The sequence below is a fragment of the Anser anser genome (genome assembly GCF_964211835.1).
Source record: "Anser anser genome assembly, chromosome: W".
Classification (NCBI taxonomy): Eukaryota; Metazoa; Chordata; class Aves; order Anseriformes; family Anatidae; genus Anser; species Anser anser.
The window spans coordinates 10,872,806-10,881,554 of NC_139731.1; positions in this window are offsets into that span (position 1 = coordinate 10,872,806).

An 8,749-nucleotide genomic window follows, 5' to 3' on the forward strand; every position below is an offset into this window, starting at 1 on the left:
ATAATGTATTGGAAAGAGTGTAACCTGAGCATGACATAAATGGTATGGAATAAGGGGTGGATATCTGTCCTGGTTCCAGTTAGGACAGAGTTAAGTAGCTCATAGTAGCTGGTAGCGTGCTATGTTTTGGATTAGGATGAGAAGAGCGCTGATAACATGCTGATGTTTTAATTGTTGCAGAGCAGTGTTTACACCAGGCCAAGGACTTTTTCGGCTTCTCGCTCTGTCCTGCCAGCGAGCAGGCTGGGGGTGCAGCAGGAGCTGGGAGGGGACAGACGCAGGACAGCTGACCCAAACTGGCCAAAGGGGTATTCCATACCATCTGACGTCATGCTAAACAATATATAGGGGTGGCTGGCCGGGGTGGGGGGGCCGGCTGCTCAGGAATAGGCTGGGCATCGGTCAGCGGCTGGTGAGCAATTGCATTGTGCATCACTTGTTTTCTTACACATTATTATTGTTAATACTATTATCATTATCACTATTATTATTATTATTGTTATTATTATATTCCTTATATTCCTTATATTATTATATTCCTGTCTTAATAAACTGTCTTTATCTCAACTCACCGGCTTCACTTTCCCGTTTCTCTCCCCCATCCCAGAGAGGGAGGGGGGAGGGTGAGCGAACGGCTGTGTGGTGTTTAGCTGCCAGCTGGGTTAAACCACAACAGTTGCTCATGGCTTGGCTCTGGGCAGCGGTGGGCCTTTCCGGGGCTGGATGAAATTGTCCCTTATCTGCCACGGGGCGGTTTCTGGATTCTCCTCGTGGGGGCTGCCACTACAGGCCCCCCCCCCCCCACCAAACCTTGCCATCAAACCCAAAACACTGGGGCAGCTAGGTCATTACTGGCCTGTAAAGTATCAGGGATTAAATTAACTAATGAAACCCTGAAATGTGATGGGGGTAGAAGGGGCTGGGATAACAGTGCCACCTTTGGGGGATACCAAGCTGAGACTAGGGGATAAAATGATCTCTGGGCAATTATTGTATGTACCTAAGGCAGGGACTAACTTGTTGGGAAGGGATTTGATGATGAAATTGGGCATTCAAATAGTAAATTGTTAGACTGGAATAACAGTGGTATTAATGGAGTGGTCTCAGGCCCTGAGAGCAAAGATATATTCACCTCTGACTGGAAAGACCCTGAAATGGGGGCGGAAGCAACAATACATATGGACAGTTTTACCTCAGGGGTTTACGGGGCCACCAATTTATTTGGGCAAAGTTCTAGAACAGATTTTGGAGCAATTCCAACCTCCCGAGGAGGTGTTACTGTTACAAAATGTGGATGATCTTTTATTGTCAGGACAGGAGAAAACAGTTGTGAAGGAAGCCACTAACAAGCTATTCGACTTTCTGGGAAAGCAGGGCTTGGGAGTATTGAAAAATAAATTACAATATGTAGAAAGAGAAGTCAGGTATTTAAGGCATCTAATGTCTGAGGGAAAACGGAGAATAAATCCAGAGACGATTCAGGGAATCGTTGAAAACACATAAGAAAGAACTAAAAAGTTTTAAGAGAAAGATTTTTTTAAGGAATCAGGAGCCACGAAGTCTGAGGGAAAATGGATACTCCCTGATGGGAGAGAAATGCTATATAAAGTACCAATGAGGCAAATATTAATCTTTTACATCAAGAGAGTCATTGGGAGGTGCAAGCAATGTGTGATGTTGTGCTAAGAAAGTATGTCTGTGTATGTGGTGTAATTGCCTGCAGTAACTAGTAAAATAAAACTAACATTCACATTTTAAAGAAAATCTACAGCATTGAAGAGGCTTTCAGGGTAGGGTGTAGCTGCATTACCTGACCGTTCCCTAGGCTTCCAACCTTAGATGCTATCACACTGGGGCAACCTGGTGTGCTAGCTCTAAGGAACAGTACGGAGCGTAGAGTGGAGTGGAGACACCACGGCTAGGCTCTGTGACCAGGTGGGGACTCAATTGTTCTTGTGCACACCGAGACCGATAAGCCGCAGTTTTTGCTAACCTGAGCCAACGACCTGTCTTGTTCTGACAAATGCTGTACTCTAGTGTACTTTTGCTCATTATAATATCATTATAATACCAAAACACACCTCCATCCCAAAAGCTACCCGCCTCCAAGGTGCGACCACCCCTCACTGAGCATGCACTCTGAATTTCTCGGAGCCTGTACCTTTAAACAGAGACGGGAAAACTTTTCACCAATCATAACTAAGATATGCTTGACTAGAGTCACTCAAGCTCCACCTAAAAGATAGAAAATAATATAAATTGGCCTAAGAGAGAGGGGATGTTGGGGAAGATACCGTCGTAAGGGAAGATACCACCGTCAGGGGAGATACCATCCCGAGGGAATACACCATCCCAAGGACCTCCTGACTTCTGGGATCAGTCGACAGGCTGAGCCTCTCTTCCCCCCCCCCAAATCTGCCACTGCAAACACGGTGGCTAAGGTATCACTGGAGCAAATAGTCCCTAGATATGGGATAGCTGAAAACATTGATTCAGACCAAGGAAGTCATTTCCCTTCACAAGTACTGCAAGGGTTAATGCAGGCCTTAGAGATTGAGTGGGATTTTTACACCCCCTGGCACCCCTCCTCTTCTGGGAAGGTGGAGCGAATGAACCAGACATTAAAGAAGCAATTAACTAAATTAGTGTTAGAAACCCAACTTCCTTGGGTAAAATGCTTACCTTTAGCACTCCTCCAGGTTCAAACAGCACCAAGAAAAGATATAGGAATTTCACCGTATGAGATGCTGTTCGGATTACCCTATCTGGGCAGAAGGGGTGAGATACCACAGTTCGAAACAAGAGAGTTTTCTTAAGAACTGTGTTCTGGGGTTGTCCTCTTCTTTGTCATTTCTCAGGACCCGTGGGAAATTGGGTCCTGATTCAGACCTGGAAAGGATCAACTCCGGCCCGAATGGGAAGGACACTTCCAAGTACTACTAACCACTGAAACAGCCATAGGAACTGCAGAAAAAGGTTGGACTCACTATACTCGAGTGAAGGCATCCGTCGACCCTAGTACCTGGGAAGCTGTTCCTACAGAAGACTTCTTGGAAGTTGAAATCGAAGAGAAAAATCTCATAGTGGACTCTGAGCGGGATAAAAGCTTACAGTTGTAAACTAACCTTTTATTTTCACAGGTAACTAATGAGTGTGGCTTGCGATTGAGAGAAAGGACTGGCCTCTAGTGAATCGAATTGCTCCCAAGGGGTTTTTGCTCTAGTAATAGTGTACATATATCTTATTCTTTGTATTGATAATTATTTGGAAACCTAAGGTTTAAAAATAATGACAGGGAAAAATCAATTATTAATTTTGTTTCTAGTGATTGTAGGCCTCAGAGAAAGCCTTGGTCAATTGGCAACTTGGAAAAGGCATGACCAGATAATAGTAAGATGGGATACCCCGTCAAAATAGGGGTGAATGTGACAGAGGGTTATGTACCACAATCTGTCATGTTTGATGCTTGTGAGGTGGTAGCTTGTGGAGATTTAAAGGCCCAAGGACAATTGAGCAGAGAGAACAAATAACTGGGAGAGACCCAACAGCCAGATTGAGAATAGCTGTATGGAAAAGGTCCTCTATTGCCATCAGAGAAAGGGAGAAACTCAAGGAGAAAACAGGAGAGAAAACAGGAGGCCCTCTTTGAAATGCGGCAGTTCAAACATTTGAGATTGAAACAGGGCATGGGGATGTGAATGCCTGGATAGAATGGGTCAAATATACTGTCCAGAGTCTCAACCATAGCAATCGCTATGCTTGTGCCTCGGGATGACCGATTGCCCAGATAGCGCCCTTCCCATTGGGGTGTACCAGGGATTCCCAGGGAATGCGATGTATGATTGCATTGTACCAAGAGAAGACTGCCTGGGGAAATGAGGCCTGTAAGTCTCTCTCTTTGCTGTTCCCTTCCTTGCACGATAGCAATATCAGGGCTCCCCCTGCATTCTCCACAGCTATAGGTAACCATACAGCTTGCCTCTCACGGCAGGGTGTGAGTGCTACCCAGCATCTGGGAGAATTTGCCTTGTGCACGAGGACCTTGAATGCTACCGAGGACTTGATGGGAAACTGCTCAAGACTTGAGATCCCCAGGGCAGATCTCTGGTGGTACTGTGGAGGGAAGATCTTACGGTCCACCCTACCATCTAACTGGAGAGGCACTTGTGCACTTGTTCAATTAGCTATACCCTTCACCCTGGCATTTGAAAGAGAAACATCACAAATACCCAGAAGAAGTAAAAGAAGCTTAGGAGTATCATTTGATGATAGAGCGTACATAGATTCTATTGGGGTGCCTAGAGGAGTTCCCGATGAACAGGAAGCCAGGAATCAAATTGCTGCAGGGTTTGAGTCACTGTTCTGGTGGGTAACGATCAATAAGAATCTGGATTGGATTAATTATATTTATTATAGTCAGCAGAGATTCATAAATTATACAAGGGAAGTGATAAGAGGAATCGCTGAACAACTGGATGCCACCAGCAAAATGGCTTGGGAAAACAGAATAGCATTAGATATGATGCTTGTGGAGAAAGGAGGTGTGTGTGTGTGATACTGAGCAACCAGCACTTTTATACCCAACAATACTGCCCCGGATGGCACGGTAACTAGAGCATTGCAAGGGCTTACCACCCTTGCCAATGAATTGGCAGAAAACCTAGGAACAGTAACTTCCATCACAGGATGGATGGAATCTTGGTTTGGTAAATGGAAAGGGATGGTAGTGTCCATATTCAAATCCTTGATCGTAGTACCAGGAGTTTTGACAGCCATTGGTTGTTGCATTATCCCCTGTGTAAGAGGACTAGTACAGTTGTTAACTGAAACTGCCCTATTGAAACAAATGACCATGGAGCCACCACCTTACTCAAATAAGGTGATGATACTAGAGGAGATGGAAAGCAAAGAAAGTGAAGAAGAGGAAGATATCTACCAAATTACACCGTAGAGAAAAGTTTTGCAAAAATCAACAATTTATAAAGAAGAAAAGGGGGGAATTGTGGGAATAAAAATGTTGTTTTTGCAGAGTTACATTGTGTAGAGGGAAAGAATGTGGTATTGAGATATGCTTGCAGTGATAAGAAAACTTAGGAGGCGACCTTGTAAAATGCAGACAACCAGACTCCTTAGAACAATTAGGCGAAAATCACGGTGTCAAGTCAAGTCAGATAAGGGAAGAAACATTACCACTTCAAACAGTAAAAAGGTCAAAAGAAATTTGAAATTTAACAGACCGGCAACTGAAGGCGATGTATTGTCTGTGAAGCATCAGATAGGTTGTGAACCTGGATTACCCAGTCAATGGGGAAACAGGGGAGGGTCCTGTCATCAAAAAGTATATAAACTGTGTTTTGGAACTAGTGGGTGCGCTCTCCTGCTTGTGGGGCGCCCGCCATTGCAATCGCGAATAAATTACTACTTCACTGAGATCCTCGCCTGAGCCTAAGTTATTGGCTACGGAGTGTTTCTCACAATTTGGGGGCTCGTCCGGGATCCAGTCACCTACCGGGGAGCCCCACCGCCGCAGCAGCAGCAAGGCATGCCCTGCCGATTTCAGCTGTCCTGTGCATCGACGGTGGCGGCTCTGCGGAGAGCTGACAGAGGGCCCGAGACTGATTAAAGAGGCAGGATCCGTGAAGTAGTGGGGAAAGGAAGAAGGTAGGCACTCCGGGTTTTAAGAATTGATCCGGTAACTGTGCACAGACCAAGGTAAGAAATATGAAGTATTGCCTTGGGGGTCGGGTGAGACTCTGTGTGATGTGTGATTGAGACGTACTTTTGTACGAAGCGAGTGTGGAGTCCTGATCCGCGGTTCCGTAACTCCGCGAGGGGCGCGGCCGGAGACGGATGAAGCGTGAGATAAGGGAGAGAAAGGAAGAGTCTCGGGAAATTTGGTGTACGGTAATCCTTGCACGGGGTAGTGCTCGGATGTACACCAGGGAAATTTGGTGTATGGTAAGCCCTTACACAGGGAAGTGCTTGGCAATACACCAGGGAAATTTGGTGTGCGGTAAGCCTTGCACGGGGAAGTGCTTGGCAGTACACCAGGGAAATTTGGTGTGCGGTAATCCTTGCACGGGGTAGTGCTCGGAAGTACACCAGGGAAATTTGGTGTATGGTAAGCCCTTGCACAGGGAAGTGCTTGGCAATACACCAGGGAAATTTGGTGTGCGGTAAGCCTTGCACGGGGAAGTGCTTGGCAGTACACCAGGGAAATTTGGTGTGCGGTAATCCTTGCACGGGGTAGTGCTCGGAAGTACACCAGGGAAATTTGGTGTGCGCTAAGCCTTGCACGGGGAAGTGCTTGGCAGTACACCCCCATTTTCCAGAATAGGAAAAATGGGAAATATGAGTTCCAGGGGACAGGGAAATATCCCTGGGGGAGTGCCTACCGAAAGTTCTTCCTGAAGAATTATAAGAAATTGGAAAAATAATCTCAAAATTGGAGGAGATGGTAAAAAAAAAAAAAAATGGTTAAATATTGTGTATTAGTCTGGACAAAAGAACCAATTAAGGAAACAGCAGTATTTTGGCCAAAATACGGGCCTGATGAAAATTCAGGCTTGAAATTTATGTGTAAACAATAAGATTCCTTTTTTTTTTGGAGGAGGAGCCAAGTTATGCTCCCTATAATCCTAATATTGCACCGGTGGCAGCAGCAGTCGCTCCAGGAAAGGAGACAGGGACTGCAATTAACACTGTCCCTAGAGAAGAGCGTACTCTAGGCTCTGGCAAGAATTAGAACAAGGTAGAAGAGGTACTGAGAATTTTGCCTTCCCTGATGCTAACAGTACTAACACTAACTGTGTATCCTCTTAAGTGAACTTCCCCCCCCCTCCTTACCAGCAGAGAGGTTAGGAGTTTCCTAGGACCTAACTTATACTCTTGGGAAGGGGGAATTATGTACATAAATATGTTGTTTACAGGGAAACAAATGGGAATGATCAGGAGGAGAGCTGCTATACAAAAATGGGAAAGAACTCATCCTCCAGGACCAGGGGTAATACCGGCAGGGCAGAAATAACCACTTGCCGATCCTGGCTGGAAGAATAATAGTGTGCAACACAGAAATCATATGAGAGACTTGGGGTCAGAATGAGAAAGTACTTGGGGATGAATCCTGAGGACCCGGTATCCCAAGGGCTCTTGAAAGTTCATTTTGTGATTGAAGCCTGGCAAGATGCACAGAAAATGCTCCAGAAGGTGGAGGGGATGTAGTGAACAGTCACTGGGGGGCCCTCCTGCGGGAGGCCCTGAACGTGTGTGTCAAGAGGGGAGATGAGAAGGAAAAGCAGAGAGTGAAACTAATGGTATTGACAGTGTAGCAGGTAGTCAGGCAGAGGGTTGGAGAAAGAGGAAGAAAATCTTCAGGGGGAGTCAGGGCCAGGATGGAAAAGAGAGGAAGAGAGATGAAGGAATGGCAGGCAAGGAAAGCTACCCGTGTTGTGGCCTGAATCTTAGCAGGGACAGGCTTTGATGGGATGTTTTAAGTGTGGGCAGGCTGGCCACTTCAGGTAGGAATATCCGGAGTGGAAGAAGGAGGAGAGAAGGAAAATGGGATGAGGGAGAAAGGTATGGAATTAAGTTGGCTAATGACTGAGACTTTGGTGAAAGTACAGGCTGGAGAAAGATAAGAAGAAGTGTTAAAAAGGGTTATTGAAGGTGTTAAAGATGTGGTATGTAATGTTTGACAGAGCTGTTTTTTGAATGAGTTGGGAAAGTTGAATAAGCAGGGAAAGAGAATGTAGGCATTATCTAAGTAACAGTCTAGAAGTTTTGGTATATTTGCTGTGGTGTTTGATCAGTTTCCCAAATATCGAGAAGGGGGGGGGGGGCGGGGGGGGCAGCATGCTCCACCAGGGGCCTCTCCACAGGCCGCAGGGGGCTTCGGCTCCAGCGCCTGGAGCGCCTCCACCCCCTCCTTCTGTGCTGACTTTGGTGTCTGCGGGGAGGTTTCTCACTCCTCGCTCTCCCAGCTGCTGTTGAGCAGCAGGTTTTTGTTTGTTTGTTTGTTTGTTTTCGTGGATGTGCTCTCACAGAGGCAGGGACTGTGTTGCTCATGGTTTGGTGATTACTTCTGTACTTCTGTACTACTTTCATTTTTCTCTTAATCTCATAGATGCTTTTTGTTTGATCTCATGATAACCATGACATAGTAAAATTCTTTTGAGATATCTATCTGTAAATATTAGATTTTAGTTTGCACATGACATGAGCCTAACCTGTAGGTGCCTTATGAAGCAGTCATAGTAAAATAAGTGTGATTCATTTCACCACATTTTGCTATCTAGCAGAGAGAAGTCTCATAGGCTCTCCCTGCAGTAAGTATGGAAATACTGATGCTTTCATCCCTTCGGTTTTCTATTTAAGATGCTGAGCATATGAGATGAAGCCAATCAGAGCAAAACTTTCTGCAAAAACCTGTCTAAGGGAACATTTTAGCTGAGCCATTCAAATGAGATGCAAAATTTGTACAGCTGAAGACAAGTAAGATGAGCCTTCCAAACTGTAAGCAGGAAAAGGACAATATCTCCATAGGGTTCTTTCTGGGGAGAGATTGTGTCGAACTATCTTGAAAGCCTAAACTTACACATATAGTATCTGTCTTTGACAGCCTTACAGGGCTTCCTTCTTTTTCTTAAAAGAAATGAGAGACTTAGCTCAGTGTGTTGCTTCAGGAGGCATCCAAATTCAGGGACATGTATGGTTGTATTATCTTTAATTATCATAGAGTCATAAAATCATT